The sequence below is a fragment of the Hyla sarda genome, chromosome 10 (assembly GCF_029499605.1).
Source record: "Hyla sarda isolate aHylSar1 chromosome 10, aHylSar1.hap1, whole genome shotgun sequence".
Taxonomy (NCBI): domain Eukaryota; kingdom Metazoa; phylum Chordata; class Amphibia; order Anura; family Hylidae; genus Hyla; species Hyla sarda.
In genome coordinates, this window is record NC_079198.1 from 44,666,976 (window position 1) to 44,685,953 (window position 18,978).

Sequence of the window (18,978 nt, forward strand, 5' to 3'; positions counted from 1 at the left end):
GAATGTAGACAGCAAAGTGGAAAGATAGGTAGGTAGACAGCCAGGTAGGTAGGTAGCTAGGTAGGTGGACAGCCAAGTGTAGGTAGGCTGGTGGGTAGATGGCTAGGTAAACAGTAAGCTAGCTAGGAAGGTAGGCAGTCAGGTGAGTAGGTGCTACAGCTTGCGCTGCGGCCAGTCTTGCTGGCCGCGAGCGCACTCCTGCTCTCACCCCTGCTGCTGGTGGTGCCGACGTTTGCATCGCGGTATTCGCCCGCCATCACTTACCTTCTGTGCTTGGATCTTTGTTCCCTTTTGCCTTGGAGAAGGCGTTACCTAAATTGTTTCTTGTCTTACCGTGTACCAATTTTGCCTGCCTCGCTCCCTGACCACGCTTCCTTGCCGCCTACCGCTACCTCCAAGCTGTGTCATTCAGCCACTATATGTTTTCCTCATGCTGCTGCAAACTCTAGGCTGTGTCATTCAGCCTCTATATGGTCTCCTTATACTGATGCCACCTCCAGGCTCTGTCATTGTGCCGCTCTGCGACAGCAGCATCGCCTCTGATCTGCATGTCATACTGTATAAAAGTATTACAGTGACCCCCCCTACCTACAATGGCCCCGACATACGATAATTTCGACATGCGATGGCCTCTCAAAGGTCATCGCATGCTGAAGGCAGCATCAACATACAACGCTTTTGTATGTCGGGGCCTATCCGGCAGTGCAGACTGCTTCAGCTGCCGCCGGATAGCCGTTTACAGTGCCCCGTACAGTGCTCTGGTGATGGTCTCTTACCTGTCTTCTGGGCTCCGGACCATCCTCTTCGGGCTCCGCTGCATCACCGGCGCTCTCCGTCGTCATCACGTCGCCGCAAACGCTGTCCCGTCATCCAATAGGAGCGGCGTGCGTAGTGACATGATGGCGGCGACGGAGAGCGAGGATCCCGATGAAGCAGAGACGTCCGGAGCATCGGGGCACCCTGGGGACACGGCGACAGCGATGAAGGGCAACATCCAGGGCAGCGGTGACGGGTCCGGTGCGCCAGGGACAGGTGAGCACAGCTTCCTATTCTTTACATTGCACGGATCCCTCAACATACGATAGTTTCAACAAACGATGGTTGAGGGACCACTGTATTTTACTAACCCAGCACACACCCTATGCGTGTTCCAGCAAGGCAAGGTGTTCTACACCCATTATTTGGCGAATCAGCCGAATCAAATTTTTCTAAAATTCGCTTATCTCTAGTGATATGGAAGGGGGGGATATTTCTCATTGTATACTGGTATTATTTTTAATATTGGTCTCAGTATACAGGATTTGGATGTGATAGGAGTGTGATTGCTATAACAACACTATACAGTTGTTTGGTGGCCGTAGTGAGTTTATTGAAGGAGAAGGCTGAATGCAATTGGGCGTGGATGAGGGTGTGGTTAGGGGCGTAACTGAGGGTGTGGTTAGGGGAATAGCCCCTATCATCTGGAGACCTAGCAATGCCCCTGCCCACATGTATGAATCACACACACAATTGCAAGCTCAAACAATAGCTCACTGTATTTGCTTTTAAAGATACCAAAAACCACCTTTCTCTTGCACTGTGAATGCAAAGGGATAGAACGTAGAACCCCCAGGCTGTGTTCAGCTGCATAATGAGGCCATGTTTTTGGCCTTGTCTTTTTACCTGTTTTTCTGTAGCTGTCTTTGGTTAAAAAAAAAACTATTATTTAATACAGTAGGACCATTACAAACAGTTTTTATTTAGTTCCATTGAACTCAATAACCGGAAAAAGACAGATTTTTTTTTAACCTGTAGCCTTAACCTGTAAAATGGACAAATTTTGGTATAAAAAAATGGCCTTTGTTTTTTTTAATAACAGACAACTAAAAAAGATTTGTGAACAGTTCAATTATCGAGAGAAAAGGTCAATAGTATGTCTAAGCTTAAAAAACAAGACGGTCCATTTAAATAATAACTATAATAAATAATAATAAGTGAGTGTACTATAGTATATCCCCAAAGAACTGTGCATGTACCATATGTATTAGTTTGCAAAGTTGGTTGTCACTACCTCACCATACCTCATAAAAAGGAATCCTGCAACCTCATGTATTCTTGACAACCATGTGCAGAGGAGCATGCATGTACTCTTAAAAGAGTGTGCAGTGTACTGCTTCACCACACTTCAAAATGTATCCTCCATAAACCAGCAATAATTATTTATGCATTTAATAACAAGCACTTTCTCATCAGATATTATTACATTCACAAAATAGCAGAAGTGCTCCAAGGACTGGTCCATGCCCCACAACATTACTACTGTCTGTACAGTTTCTGTGCTCCACAGAGAACGCAGAGGGTAAGTGGCAAAGATAGTCACCTGCCTCTGTTGCCACTTCTGAAGATCCATTTGTTCTTTGGGTGTTCCTCCTGTCCAGCTGATTGGAGAACACCCTGGCTGGCAGGGTCTCTACTGAGTGGTTTTGTCCAATGCTGTAGTTTTGTGGGACAATGATGTCACTATAGCTGCCTGCACAGGTCAGAAAGCTTCCTGCCCGATCTGGAGATAATAATTTCCTTTGTCAGGGAACACTCCTTTGTATGCGTACACCCAGGATACATAGGGGGAGATTGATCAAAACGTGTGCAGAGGAAAAGTTGGCCAGTTGCCCATAGCAACCAACGAGATTGTTTTTCTTTTGTTTTTTTTTTTTAAAGAAGGCCTCTGAAAAATAAAAGAAGCAATCTGATTGGTTGCTATGGTCAACTGGTAAATTCTTTCTTTGCACAGGTTTTGATAAATGTTCTCCACAGTCTTTTTCGATGAGGAGTGGTAAAATAGTTGCGACCCTTTAAATCTAAGGGGAAATCCATTGGGGATATATGAACACTCACTTGTTCAATTATTTACGTAGGCCTGTTTTTGAGCTTAGACATACTATTCCTCTTTCTAATTGTGCTGTTAATATATTTTATTGATTTTATAAATTTTTGGTGAATTATCGGGGTGCTACTCAACTGGTAGCAGTTAAGAGAAGGTACTTTTGAACCTAGGGACATTGTGTATATATCTTTTGGTTGTGTAAACATAGCTCATCAGCTCATCTCAGCTCATTAAAATTCCTTAACTCCATGAAGACCAGACCATTTTTCATTTTTGCACTTTAGTTTTTTCCTCCTCTCCTTCTAAAAATCATGACAATTTCAATTTTATACCTACAGACCCATATGAGGGCTGTTTTTTTGTGCCACAAATAGACATTTATGATGACATTAATTAGAGATGAGCTAATCGAAGCTGACCCCTGTGATGTCACAGCCCTATATAATCGGCAGCCATCTCTTCATTTCATCTATGCACTCAGAGATAGAGAGAACGGGACTGCGTGTGTCTGACTAGCTTATACCACAATGTTTTTTTTAAATTTAAATATTGATTTTATTTCAACAATATAAAAGGTACAAGCACATAGTCCTCAATCCAAATAAATTCCAAATCCCTCCCTCCCACTCCCACCTCCCACTCCCACCCCTGAAAGAAAGGGAGAAAAAAACAAAACAATTGTTATCTCTTTCACTCTGACCATATTCCCCAGACAGATCTGAAACTGTTTAATCTTTTTTTTTAGACCTACTAGCTCTCAATTCCTCATATTTGCAAGTTTTTTGGACTAGTCCCTCCCATTCAGTTACACTTGGGCCCCTACTTCCAAAAAGCCCCCTCAGAACTACCACTTTAGTAAGCATAAACACACGATTTAGAGATTCTCGACTTTTCTTTCTCATGTCTCCAAGGATAACCTCCATCCCCGACCAATCTTTATCTAATTTAAAGGGGTATTCCAGACAAAAACTTTTTTCTATATATCAACTGGCTCCGGAAAGTTAAACAGATTTGTAAATTACTTCTATTAAAAAATCTTAATCCTTTCAATAGTTATTAGCTTCTGAAGTTTTCTGTCTAACTGCTCAATGATGATGTCACATCCCGGGAGCTGTGCATGATGGGAAAATATCCCCATAGGAGCTGCACAGCTCCTGGGACATGAGTCATCAGAAAGCAGTTAGACAGAAAACAGCAACTCAACTTCAGAAGCTAATAACTATTGGAAGGATTAAGATTTTTTAATAGAAGTCATTTACAAATCTGTTTAACTTTCCGGAGCCAGTTGATATATAAAAAAAAGTTTTGGCCTGGAATACCCCTTTAAGTTTGCATCCAATTTTCCGAAATACCATAGCCCAAAATTCCTTGACCTTTGGGCATACCCATAGTTGATGGATTAAATCTGCATCCTGTATGGCGCACTTAGGACAAGCTGCACTCTTCCAGCAACCTATCTTTTTTAACTGGGTCGAGGAATAATACAACTGATAGATTATTTTTTATTGCATGACTTGATATCTTTTATTTACAGAACATGTGTAGACATATACCACAATGTTACACTGCAACTGCTAGTCACATTGGGGAAAGACAGGAGTGCAGAGTGCTTTGCTGTTCGCACTGAGAAGGATCATTGATATATAAACCTCCTATTCACGTTATTGAGCATTGCAACAGAGAGGGGCAGATAGCTGTAAGCTGCCTCATACAGATCAACAAGCTGCCTGAACTTTATCAACCATCTTATCTCCTCATTTTTCAGCGCAATTCTGTTTTTTTTTGCTCCACAAATCATCTGCTGCTCAGAATTGTGTGACAGAGTGCAATTTAGGGTTTAATCCCTGTATTTTTTTTTTGTGGTGCTGCACTGTTGGGTCCTGCTGCTGTTCACAAATACGTTATTTTTTCAGCGGACTGTAGTGCATTTGTCCTTAACAAGTCTAGAGGGAAAGTCCTGACTCCTGGAAAAAGTAATCATCTGCTGGTGTTTTTAAAAAATACTTATTTTTTTCTGCGTATAGTTGCGCATATTATTGCTCTCATCAGTGCATATCGCATAGGTACATGCAAGTATTGTACCATTTTATACCTGTTAATCTGTCAAGGGGCTACATACTGTCAAAAGTCCAAACAATAGTATTCACCGGCTGGTGGTTTTCAAAAAAACTGAGTTTTTTCTTCGTATTGTTGCGCATATTTCTGCACTCGTCAGTGCATACCGCATACGTACATCCAAGTAGTGTACCATCTTGTACCTGTTAATCTGTCAAGGGCCTACAAACTGTGAAAGGACAGCCGTAAGTAATCACCTGCTGCTGTTCTAGACAAATACTGTTTAAAGAGTAGTGTAGCGTATTGTAATACCGTCAAATACGCACTAAGTATGTCAGGCAGAGAAGTGCCAGGATGTGCACAGAGGAGTGGCAGAGGCCTAAATACTTCAGGAAGAGTTGGCAGCAGACTAAGGGCGAGTTGCTGCAGGAGTCACAGTGAGAGGCCTGAGCTCCCGTTATCAGCCAGCGGTCATGTCTTGACCAGCAACCCATCTGCCATTGTAGATTGGTTAACACGCTCATCCACATAATCACAAGTGACATCTGACACCCAGAGTCAACAGTCGGTGGGTTCCTCAGACACTACCCTCAGTTGGCATGGCCCGGGAGCAGTCCCTGTCCTTCCATTGCCTTATCCTATGCTGTTCCCTCTCCTAGAGAAGTATCTTATGCTGTGGGTTTAGCTCCACTATTTACTGAGGACGATGTAATAGAGGACAGTCAGCAGCTACTGTCCAGCCAAGAAGGGGAGGAGACATGCGCCGCTTGGGGGCCAAGTTGTGATGCGGAGAGTGATGTGGGAGGCGGTGTTGCAAGGGTTCAGGGTCCTGAAGCAGACACTGTTGGGGAACGTGAGGAGGACATCAGTGACGTGCACACACCTGTTGATGATGATGAAGCTGATCGCAATTGGGAGCCGCATTGAGGCAGCAAGGCGGTAGCACGGTTGGCAGTCAGCGTGGTGGCAGGAGTGGAAATTCAAGAGACAAACGTGCCCGAGGGAGACCACCTGCTTCTCCGCAGACTACCTTTCCCGGAGGTAGTGGAAAAGGGGTTCCTGGAGACGGCGCCAGTAGCAGTCAATTAGTGCGGACTGTAGGTGAGAAAATCAGCTACTCGGCGGTGTGGAAGTTTTTCATCAGGCACCCGGAGGAGGTTCACGTAGCCACATGCAAGATCTGTCAGCAGAAGGTGAAGCATGGCCAGGGTCCCAATGTCGGCACCACAGCCCAATGCGTCAACACATGCTTCGCCACCATAAAGCGGCCTGGGGGAACCGTGGCTCCAGTGTAGTGGTCCAGCCTGCTGCATAACCCAGTGGCCATCTGCTCCCTCCTTCATCCTGCCATGGCTCTACCACCTCAGCCGAAGGGAGCTGTGTGTCAAACCCTCCTTCTGTCGCTCCAGATGCTCCTGCTTCTCCTGCTTCTAGTCAGCCATTCTGCCATCAATCCATCGGTGAAGCCATGTCCAAGAGACAACAATATGCGCCCATTCATCCAACGGCGCAGAAGTTGAATGTGCTCCTGTCCAAGTTGCTGGTGCTGCAGTCCCTTCCCTTTTCAAGTGGTGCACTCTGCAACTTTCAGAGAATTGATGGCTTGTGCCGAGCCGAGGTGGAGAGTCCCAAACTGTCATTTCTTTGCGAAGAAGGCAGTACCAGCCCTGCATAAGTTTGTACAAGAGAAGGTGGGCCAGTCCTTGAGCCTGTCGGTGTGTTCAAAAGTGCACGGCAGCACCGACGTGTGGAGCTGTAACTACGGGCAGGGACAATACTTGTCTTTTACGGCCCACTGGGTAAATGTGGTTCCAGCACAGCCACAACAGCAACTTGGACAGGTCACACTGCTTCCTCCTCCACGCTCCCGCTCCCAGGCAGTTTGTCCTGTTACGGTGTGCGACGATGCCTCCTGATCCTCCACCTCCTCGGCCTCCACTGCACTTCCAAATCTCGGTGCCCCATATGTGTAGGGCACGGTGGTGTCAAGCTTTTCTTCACATGGTCTGCCTTGGCGAACTGAGTCACACAGGGGAGGAACTGCTAAAATTCATTTGTAAAGAAATCCGAGTATGGCTTACTCCACAAAATCTGGAAATGGGAACCATGGTGACCGACAACGGGAAGAATATCGTGTCCGCGCTGCGACAAGGAAGTGTTAAGCATGCGCCCTGCATGGCACACGTGTTGAATCTGGTTGTCAAGCACTTCCTCAAGTCTTTACCCCATTTGCAAAACATCCTGACAATGGCAAGGAAACTGTGCATGCACTCGTACAGCGCCAAGCACACCTTCCTTGAGCTGCAGCGTCAGAACGGTATCCCACAACATAGTCTTATTTGTGACATTGCCACACGTTGGAATTCCACCCTCCATATGTTGGACAGACTATACGAACAAAGAAAAGCCATCACCGATTTCTTGATGATCCAAGCAGATAGGACTACTCCCCTGTGTAACTTCAATGTGAACCAGTGGCAGCTCATACGTGACACCTGCCATTTGCTAAGGGCCCTTTGAGGAAGCCACATTATTTGTAAGTCGCCTGGATTATGCCATGAATGACATAGTTCCACTCCTACATTTCCTACAACAAATGATTGAAACGATGGCTGGTCATGGCAATGGAGACGTTGCACCTACATCTCAAGACTACTTGAGCCCTGTGGGGGCTGAACTGGAGGAGGAGGATGAGGGGCAGAGCGGATCACAGTTTAGGTTGGATGAGATGGCCGGTGTTTCTAGTCATCGGACAGGAGACAAGGAGCAGGAGAGTTATGAGGAAGGCAAGACAGAGGACCCAGACACACCGTGGCAGTATGCAGTGGAGATGGAGGCAGGTAGTCCCTCCAAAGTCACTGGCGCAAATGGCACAATGCATGCTCAGTTGCTTGCGTAGTGACCCCCAAATTGTCAAAATTCGTCAGCGGAATGACATCTTGACCTCCACCTTATTAGACCCTCGCTACCGTCCCAGAATGGGGGCCTTTTTTACACCCACTGAGAGGGAGGACAAACTGACCTACTACAGAGAGATTCTACGTAGTCAGTTGGCCGATGCCTATCGGCCACATGGTCCATCCACTCGCAGGTCTGACTCGGGGGGCCCTCTGCACTCACCTTCCACTGCCATGCTGCTGGGGAGAGGAGGGGTGGCAGGAACAGTACCAGCTCAATCATAAGCAGCCTGAGTCTACAGTCGCTGATGAGTAGCTTTCTTCACCCGCATAGTGAAGCAACTCATCAGCAGCAGGTAGACATGGAGCAGGACCTGAACCAGCAGGTGTTGGCATACCTTGACATGGCCATGCTAACAACCATTGAAGATCCGCTGGACTTCTGGGCAGCCAAACTTGATTTATGGCTGCAACTAGCAAAGTATGCTCTGGAAAAGCTGTCCTGCCCGGCCAGTAATGTGCCATCAGAGCGGGTGTTTAGTGCGGCTGGGGCCATAGTCACCCCAAGGTGAACTCGTCTGTCCACTAAAAATGTGGAGAGACTGATGTTTGTCAAGATGAATCAGGGATGGATCAGCCAGGATTTCCTGCCACCAATGCCAGATGCCTCAGAGTAGATTGACCATGCTGCTACACCAACACTTCCCAATTATGGTTATGAAACCCTCTTTTCTTTATCTAAAGCCGAAGAACGTGCTCTCGATTCACCCAAAGTGCAAGAAAAAGTGCAAACGTGTTACACTAAAAAAACGTGCACAAAGGATGCGGTCTATCGCCAGCCCTTCTCCGATAGGAGAGAGGACCCCCAACAAACCTTACCCTTCGCCTCCGGACCAAAAGGTACCTGCAAGGTTCCAGGTTCGATGTCCCTTTTCGCCGAAGCTACTAGGGGACCACAAATGCTCCCGGCATCCCCCTTGGCGTTAGCCAAGGTATCTGCCCGCAGAGCCAATAACGGAAGTTACCCTGCCAAAGCAGGAGTACCCGGGGTGTTTGCAGGGAGGTGCGGAACCTCATGGCCACACACACCTCCCCTAGACCGCCAGGAGGGACACCCAGAAGGGCTACCGCATCCTGACAAATCCTGTGAACACACAACACGCAAAAAGTGACACAGTGAGACAAAAATAAATAAATAAGTGAATGTGTGCAGATATACTGCCCGGATATCCGGCCGGATCTATAAAAATTTCTCTGATCCTAGCCAGAAGGCCGGGAATCAAGAGGTGAGTGCCACAAGGTGAAGAGATCATGGTGCCCGTGCTTCAACTCAGTGAGCCAGTACTCCCAGTGAGTTTCGGCACCTCGGGGTCACCACTCCCCGAGGCACAAAAGTACCTCGGCTCTAGACCCTCTCAGCCTCATGGCGAGACCCGGAGGGAACAGGTCACATCGGGCAGCCGTCGAGCTGATTCCTCAGAACCAGCCCCGGAAAGCCCCGGTACACCTGCATCCTCCATGCAGCACCCATCCCCACCAGCATGAAAACTGATAAGAACAGATACTACACTTGATCTTAGCCAAAAGGCCGAGAAGGTTATGAAACCCTCTTGGGTTATCAATTAGGGTTATGAAACCCTCTTTGGTACTGCGATTGCCTGCTCCCGGCTCATCCTGTGTCTTTCAGGAACTATTTGCCTCACAGATGCTTCGGGCCTTGGCCCTTTAATTTTTGGATGTTAAGCTGTAGCTAAATACTAGTTTTGAGCGGCATAGGCCATATTCGAATTCGCGAATATTCGCGAATATATGGATGAATATTCGTCATATATTCGCGAATATTCGCATACTCGTAATATTCCCGTTTTATTTTCGCATATGCGAAAATCCGCGTATGCGAAAATTACCATATGCGAAAATTACCATATACAAAAATGTGCAAATGTGAAAATTCGCATATGCGAAAATATGCATCTGCAAATTTTCGCATATGCGAAAATGCGCACACCAGTCTCACACAGTAGTATTAGAGCCTTCTTTACATCACACAAGCTGGAAGCAGAGAGGGATGATCACTGTGATGTGTACTGTGGAAAAAAAAAAACGAATATTCGTAATTATGAATATATAGCGCTATATTCGTGAATATTCGCGAATTCGCGAATATGCGATATTCGCAAATAAAATTCGCATTACGAATATTCGCGAGCAACACTACTAAATACATGCTTAATGCAAATTTCAACATTGATCTTTAAATGTAAGGGGTTATGAAACCCTCTTGGGTACTGCGAATGCCTGCTCCTGGCTCATCCTTTCACAAACTACTTGCCTCACCGATGCTTCTGGCCTCGGGCCTTTAATTTTTGGAAGTTTAGCAGTAGCTAATAATATGCTTAATGCAAATTTCAACAATGATCTTTAAATTCTCGGCACTCTGTCAGGGCCATCACCTACCCCGCCGGGGCCGATCCAAGCACCTCACTAAACCATCCAATCGGTAGTAGAGACAGGCAGTGTGTACAAAGGTCAGTGACTTAATGAACCCGAGCTTATGACCCGCACTTAGTTGGAATTCTTCTTTCATGGCAAATAATTGCAATTCCCGATCCCTATCACAAACGGGGTTGAGCGGGTTACCCGCACCTGTCGGTGAAGGATAGACACATGCTGGTCCGTTCAGTGTAGCGTGCGTGCAGCCCCGGACATCTGAGGGCATCACACACCTGTTATTGCTCGATCTAGTGATTGATCGTGTAATGTAAGGGGTTATCAAAGCCTCTTGGGTACTGCTGATGCCTACTCCTGACTGGTCCTGTGTCTTTCAGGAACTACTTGCGTTCATGATGCGTCTGGGCTTGGGCCTTTAATTTTACGATTGGTGAAATAGATACATACATATGTTTAATTAAAATTTCAACATTTATGGTGCAATGTATGGGGTTATTAAACCCTCTTGGGTAAAAAAATTTTTTTAAATTTTATTATAATTTTCATAGTAATAAACTTGAATTTTCAAGAATAATAATCCTTACACTATTGAACGCTTATTGTGTGTGATTCATTAATTAAAATTGTCAAAAATAATACGGAGATGGATGAACTCCGAAGAATGTCTTTTTGTGGTCCACTGTCCTGCATTATAGAGTCTTCTGGACTCTTGGATATGCGCTTCTTCTTAACCTGTTCAGGACCAAGGGCGTAATTTTCCGCCCTTGCGCCCTGGTACTTAAGGACCAAGGGCGTAAACTTACGCCCTGGCGTTTTCCTATCCCTGTCGCGCGCTGGGCAGAGATTGGAACTGCATGCCTGCTTAAATCGTTCAGCAGGCATGCCGTGCAAATGCCGAGGGGGGTCCCGGGACCCCCACATGTCAGCGATCGCAGCAGAGCACTTGCGAATTCACGCGAGCGATATGCCGTGATTCCGGTCATTCGGGTCACTTGTGACCCGATGACCCGGAAAAAGAAGGTGATCGGCGGTGTACAATACACCACCAATCACCTCCAGTTGCTAGAGACTGCTATTGTCCGGCAATCCTCCGGCCAATAGTAGTCCAACAGAGGAGGGGTTAACGGTCAGCTCTGCGCAGCTCTGAGCGCTCGCTGAGTTCAGTCAGCGGCAGAGCTGCCACGAGAGGACCGGGACCCACCCTCTGCACCATCAGGAGCCCCTAGATCAGGGAGAGCAGTATTCAGGGCAAGGTAGGCATTCTGTGTCCAAAAAGTTAAAAATAAAGTTAAAAAAAAATCCCCCCCCCGACCCCTAATAGGTCCCCAAGGGTCCGCTGTCACCTAATCCATGTGACCCCGGGCCCTATTAGGGGTTCCGGGTGCAGCAAGTGCCACCCATTTTTTTTTTCTGGCCGCACTTTTTTTTTTTTTTTTCCTGTAACTTTACACCAAGCACCACACACTACATACTTCCCTAAGCACACACCCCCTCCCCTCCGCCACCGCCCCTCCCTCCGCCACCGTAGAAAAAAAGTGATGGCCCGCCGGGCATTTTCGGTAGCGGAGGCTTATGCTTTTTTAACCTCCGACTCCGAATCTGCCAGTGAGGACGAGGAAGATCCTACTTTTTTGTGTTCTTTCTCGCCCTCCTCATCATCTAGTAGTGATGATGAGTCCCCTGTACGGCGGCGGAGACGCCGCCAGGCGAGGCCACGCACCCCCCATGAGAGTGACCCAGTGGCCGACACTAGTGCGAGTGGCAATGCCGCTCATAATAGGAGTCCGGCCCCCCAGACAAGTGCATCAGAGCCCCCTTCCGATGACCCTGTCTGGAGCCCCCCAGAGGGTTATCAGCCACGGATTCCTGAGTTTGTTGGCGACTCGGAAATCCGGATTGACCATGCTGGATTCCCTGATCTGGACTTTTTTAAGTTTTTTTTTTCAGAGACAGCCTGGTCAATAACATGGTGGAGCAAATGAAATTGTATGCCCAGCAGGTCATTGCTCACCACCCAGATTTGCTTTTGGCCAGGTCCAATGAATGGCGCATCATTGATGCAGCGGAAATGAGGACATTTTGGGGCCTCACGCTGCATATGGGCCTGGACAAAAAAAACAAGTGCTCGTCATTACTGGAGCGGGGACGTCCTCTATCAGACCCCGCTTTACAGTATGGCGATGACACGGAGGTGGTACGAGGCCATTCGGAAATGCCTGCATTATGCAGATAATGCGGCATGTCCGCCCCAAGGTGATCCCGCCCATGATCGGCTTTACAAAGTGAGGCCGGCCATCGATCACTTTGGGGCCAAATTTTTGGAGGCCTACGTACCCCTCAGGGACCTCTCGGTAGATGAGTCTCAACAGTTTTAATTACAGGAGCAGGTTGCGGGAGATCCCACACGGGGATTTATCCCAGAAAAACCTTGGCGTGTGAAAGCGCTTCTCCGTTGCGAAAATAAGGTGGCTGGAAACTTCTTGGATTAGAAGGGGGGATTTATTGAACAGTTGGGTTTACAAAAAGAAATAAAGAACACATAAGTAAAAATAAAAAGCAAATAGGATTGGACAATGCGTTTCAAAAGGGTGTCCCTTTCTTCTTCAGCTCCGCTGGCATAATGTAACGAGTGTGCTTATATAAAGTGTGAGGGGTGTTACAGTTTCAAACTTTGACGGTTCTTTTGGTCACAGGGGGCTGGGCTGTGACGTCAGTCCCCCCAGGCTTCTGGGGGGAATGTCTGGAGACTAGAACTAAAGTCCCTTTAACATAACTGAAATCTCTACATTGAAACTAATAGACTTGGATGGGTCTATGGTAAGTGCTGTGGGCTGGAAAACAAGCTAAGCAGCACTTGTAATGGTTTGAGGCTGGATGGGAGATGTCTGAGAACTGCCTGAGTAGAGGTATATCCATATGAACTATCTCTCCTAAAGAAAGGGCTATCCTATTGCCCAGTCAACAAACCAGACGATTTCACTTTATTCCTGGGCTTACACAAATTTACAAGGAAACTCACCTTGCAGAGACACTTCTCGTTACCCAACCAAGAATCTTTCAAAAAAACTGAATCCAAGGAAGCAAATCCCCTTGAAGGAAAGCACCCTCCTGTCAAAAATAAATCTCAATTCTACCCCATCCACAGCCAAGGACATCTAATCAAAACCTTTCATGACCTTGTGGCACAAGACCTCAAAAAACTTCCTTTCAACCACAGCAAAAAAACTAAAAACGGATCCCTAACTAGGAAAGAGAAAGAAGCTCTGAAAAAACTTGGTCATAAGATCCGCCGACAAAGGAGGAGGTATAGTTCTACAAGATTATGAGGACTATCATGTAGAAGCTGTCAAAATCATACAAGATAAGGACTACTACCAAAAACTCACCCATAACCCATACCTTCAATTACAAGAAATCATCAAAGAAACACTCAATAAAGCATTTACTGACAACGTAATCACCAAAGCAGAAAATAAATTCTTCTACATCGACAATCCCTCCGTTCCATTCTACTACCACTTACCCAAGATCCACAAAAATCAAACCCAGCCCACAGGGAGACCAATCATCTCCGGCATCAACAGCCATACGTCCCAAATCTCGCACTATCTAGTTCTGATACTACAGGACTATGTCCAATCTCTCCCAAGCTATCTGAAAAGCTCTGACGACCTCATCAATCTACTACGCCCAATACCTTGGCACAATAACCTCCTTTTTGTCACAATGGACGTCACAGCATTATACTCCAACATCAAACACAGCATAGGACTGGATTGCGTCAGAAAGCACTCTAGAAGAGGACCCCAACATTCCACAAAAACAATGTACCTTTCTGCTCAAATGTCTAGACATCATCTTAATCAACAACTTCTTCACATACGATGGTGCCACCTACCACCAGACGACGGGCACCGAGATGGGGACCCGGGTGGCACCGTCGTACGCAAATCTAGTGATGGGCAGCTTTGAGAAAACCTTCATAACCTCACATCCACTTTTCCAACAACACGCTGTACTGTACCGTCGATATATAGATGATCTGTTCATGCTATGGAATGGACCTCCCCAACTCATCCAAGAACTCATCAACAGCATCAATAAAAACGACTGGGGGATCACACTCACATTAAACATATCTGCAGAAACCATAGACTTTCTGGACCTTGAAATTTCTCATACGGACAACAGCATCATCACCGCAACTCATTTAAAAAAAGTTGACTCCAACAGCTACCTCCCTTACGACAGTGGACACTACAAAAAGTGGAAACTCAATATCCCATTCAATCAGTACAAACAAATCTGGAAAAACTGTACCTCAGATCATACTTTCAAATCCCAAGCGAAGATTCTCCAAAAACGTTTTCTCTCAAAAGGATACCCAAAACAAATTTTGATCGAAGCCTACAACAAGACCAAAACCCTAACGCAAGATGACTGCTTACAACCAAAGAAAAACACAGAAAACCCAGACAATCAAATCAAACTGAACTTTATTACTACCTACAACTCATCTCACAATGCAATCAGAACCATACTCAAAAACATTGGCACATCCTTCAAAATGACCCCATCCTACAAAAATCCCTACCGAGCAATCCAGGAGTTACTTTCAGGAGAGCACCAAATATCAAAAATCTAATCGCTCCCAGCAGACTCAAGCGACATACCAATCGCCACACCAACCACTCCAGTACAAAAACCAAAGGTGCTTTCAGATGTGGAACCAGAAGGTGACTCTGCTGTGCCACAATTGACCACAAGCAAACCACTTTCTTAAATCTAAGAACCAACGAAAAACACAACATCAAATATCCACTCACCTGCAACTTACGTTATTTACTTAAAGGAAAACTGTCACATATTTTCTCCCGCACTATCCACATGTATTGGTGGATAGTGCGGGAGACGCTGATTAAAACGAGCCCTCTAGGTCTGATCCGCGCCGCAATTCGCCCGCAATTGTAGTTTTAATCTCTGTGTATGTCCAGCTGTAACTGGCAAAGGCGGTGCTTCTGCGGGCCGCTCATAAAAATTCATCCCTCCCTCTGGTTAGAAGCGGCGAAGCGAGGGAGAACAGGAGGGATGAATATTCATGAGCGGCCCTGACCTGGCGTGTCAGTTAGCCCGCAGAAGCGCCGCCTTTGCCAGTTACAGCCGGATATACAAAAGATTAAAACTACAAGTGCGGGCGAACGGCGGCGCGGATCAGACCAAGGTAGGGCTCATTTTAATCAGCGTCTCCCGCACTATCCACCAATACCGGTGGATAGTGCGGCAGAAAATATGTGACAGTTTTCCTTTAATCACCCGCACTTGCAACAAGCAGTATATTAGTCGGACCACCCAAGAACTCCACATCAGACTAAACCAACGCAGGAATAATATCAAACGGAACTTCGCCCTGCACAGTCTCTCCAAACACTGCTCAGAAAGGCACAGAGAGGAAAAAAAACAATTAAAATCTGCCCCATAGACCCTATCCCACCACATAAAATTAAAGATTTTCCACTCTAAAAAAACTAGAGATGTTCTGGATCTACCTCGTTGAAACTTTGCAGCCATATGGGCTTAATGATGCCACAGAACTGATCACATAAAAAGAAAACCTGAATCCATGCAAAAAAAAAATCATTTTCTCCTGCCTTTCACATTCATCTCCAGTCCTATAGCACCACCTACAGGCCTAACCTAGCCTCTGCAGTCCTCTGTTAACCAACAGCACTTACTACAACAGCTTAAACCACAATTCTATTGATTATATACCAGTCATGTCCATCATACTCATACATCTGTTACAATGTTATATTGTCAACCATATCCTTCCACTGCTCATTTCCAGCAACATACAGCCTATTGGTACTTCATATGATTACTATGTAACATTTTGTTTATGAATTACTTCCTCACTTGTCAATCATACTTACCACAATGTTGCAAATGTAACCATTTCACTCCACAGTAACCACACACCAATTAACCTTTAACCCCCAAGTGTCATTTTCAATTAAAAGATATACCTCTACTCAGGCAGTTCTCAGACATCTCCCATCTCCCATCCAGCCTCAAACCATTACAAGTGCTGCTTAGCTTTTTTCCCAGCCCACAGCACTTACCATAGACCCATACAAGTCTATTAGTTCCAATGGAGAGATTTCAGTTATGTTAAAGGGACTTTAGTTCTAGTCTCCAGACATTCCCCCCAGCCCCCTGTGACCAAAAGAACCGGCAAAGTTTGAAACTGTAACACCCCTCACACTGTATATAAGCACACTATTATGCCAGTGGACCTGAAGAAGAAAGGGATACCCTTTTTAAATGCGTTGTCCAATCCTATTTGCTTTTTATTTTTACTTTTGTGTTCTTTATTGATTTTTGTAAACCCAACTGTTCAATAAATCCCCCCCTTGTAATCCAAGAAGTTTCCAGCCACCTTATTTTCGCAATGGAGAAGCGCTTTCACACGCCGAGGTTTTTCTGGGTTAAATCCCCGTGTGGGATCTCCCGCAACCTGCTCCTGTACTATTGCCACCGCCTGCCAGCGGTCTCGGCAGAAATCTGCTCCCGATCACCAACCTAAAGATTCTTTCCATCGCCACATCATCGGGACTTAAAGGATAGTGGCACCTGACTGCTCACCCCGATCTCCACCGCACACTGGCCGCGAGGTACCAGCACACATCGAGGGGATCATCCAGCTGACCGCAACTGCCGACTCCGCCAAGCGGACCGCATCTGAACATCTGGAATACACCAGTGGACGGTGTCTACTCCACAGAAGCAGCGCTCCCCATCACCGGCACCGGGTGACACCCTGCAACACCAGAGACAAGCAAGAACATCGGCCAGCAGATCTAGCGGTCAGCGGACCCTGATCCTTGCCGCATACCAGCCTATACGCATCACAGAGTTGTGCCTGTCATACAGTACAACTCTGAAAGGTGAGCAGAAAATCTCCCTATCCTTCCCCGCTAAATCCCCCCCCCCCCTCTTTACCTCCTGTAACTAGAAAGGTAAAGGCACCATCAAGGCGCCACTTCTGTGTTTCTACTCTCCACATATTTTACTCAGCAGTTTTAAGGGGAGACTCATCTTCCGCCAGTATATTCCCTTGAAGCTGGCGCGGTATGGCGTGAAACTCTACAAACTCTGCGAGAGTACCTCTGGGTACACTTGCAAGTTTAGAGTATATGAGGGACAAGATTCCCGTATTGAACCCCTAGAATGTCCCCCCACTCTGGGTGTTAGCGGGAAAATCGTTTCAGACCTTATGCACCCATGCACCTTATGCACCCATTGCTGGATAAGGGTTTCCACGTATGACTCATGACTAAACTAATATGGGGCATGGAACATCTTAGCTATGAGGAGCGATTAAAGGAGTTACAATTGTTTAGTCTTGGGAAGAGACGTTTAAGGGGGATATGATAAACGTATATAAATATATTAATGGCCCATACAAAACATATGGAGAAAAACTGTTCCAGGTTAAGCCCCCTCAAAGGACAAGGGGGCACTCCCTCCGTTTGGAGAAGAAAAGGTTTAGTCTCAAGGGGCAACACGCCTTCTTTACCATAAGAACTGTGAATTTATGGAACAGTCTACCTCAGGAACTAGTCACAGCAGGAACGATTAATACATTTAAAACAGGGTTAGATACATTCCTGGAACAAAATAACATTAATACTTATGCAGAAATATAAAATCCCATCCCTTACCCCAATATCCCACCACACCCCTACCCTTCAATTCCCTGGTTGAACTTGATGGACGTATGTCTTTTTTCGACCGTACTAACTATGTAACTATGTATACGTGGATAACTTTTATACCAGCATCCCTCTGTTCAAATCCCTTTCCGCCAGATCCACGTCCGCTTGTGGGACCGTGCAGAAGATCCAGAGAGGCCTCCCTCTAAATTTGGTCCAACCGCCTATTCCCAAGGGTGAGTCCCGTGCCCTGACCCATGATAACCTGTTGTTGGTGAAGTATAAGGATAAGAGGTATGTACTTATACTCACCACTATTCATGGGAACGGCAGCACCCCTGTCCCTGTGCGAGGTACCGTGGCACCGGTCCTCAAGCCCGATTGTATTCTGGACTACAATCGGTATATGGGGGGAGTTGATCTCTCAGATCAAGTCCTCCAGCCATAAAACGCCATGCGGAAAACACGGGCATGGTACAAAAAAGTTGCGGTCTACATGGTACATGGTACAACGCTTTTGTACTATCCCAGTACGCTGGCAACACAGGGACATTCCTCCAGTACCAAGAAGAAGTCCTAAGGTTCCTGATCTTTGGCGACTGGGAAAGATCAGGCCGGACTTCCCAAGGGTCTGGAGTTATAGGCGCCAGGATCGTCCCCGAAAAAATGCGGAGTGTGTAAGGGGATACGGAAGGGGATACGGAAGGACACCATCCATCAGTGCGACACTTGCCCAGATAATCTGGGCCTCTGCATAGGCTGCTTAAGGGAGTATCACACTTCCATGGAGCCCTAAATTTTCCCTTTACATTTTGAATTGTCCATAATTTGACCAATGTACCAAGTAAAGAGTACATTCCAAATTTTAACCCCATAAATCACTAAATTGCCCAAAAAACTGGGAAAAAAACACAAAAAAACCTGAAGACCTCTGGGGGTTTTTTTCTTCAAAAAAATGAGTCATAGGTCACCGAGTAACTCTCATCGGGGACTTTTTATG

The 18,978-nt window shown here is 46.2% G+C and overlaps 1 protein-coding gene and 1 pseudogene across 4 annotated transcripts in view; one reads left to right on the plus strand and one right to left on the minus strand.

Annotated features, from left to right (window-relative positions):
• NHERF4 (NHERF family PDZ scaffold protein 4) overlaps positions 1–18,978 on the plus strand; it is an 818,185-nt gene that overhangs the window by 421,307 nt on the left and 377,900 nt on the right. The gene's annotated exons all lie outside the window — the stretch shown is intronic.
• Positions 9,257–9,415, minus strand: LOC130294762 (U2 spliceosomal RNA; annotated as a pseudogene).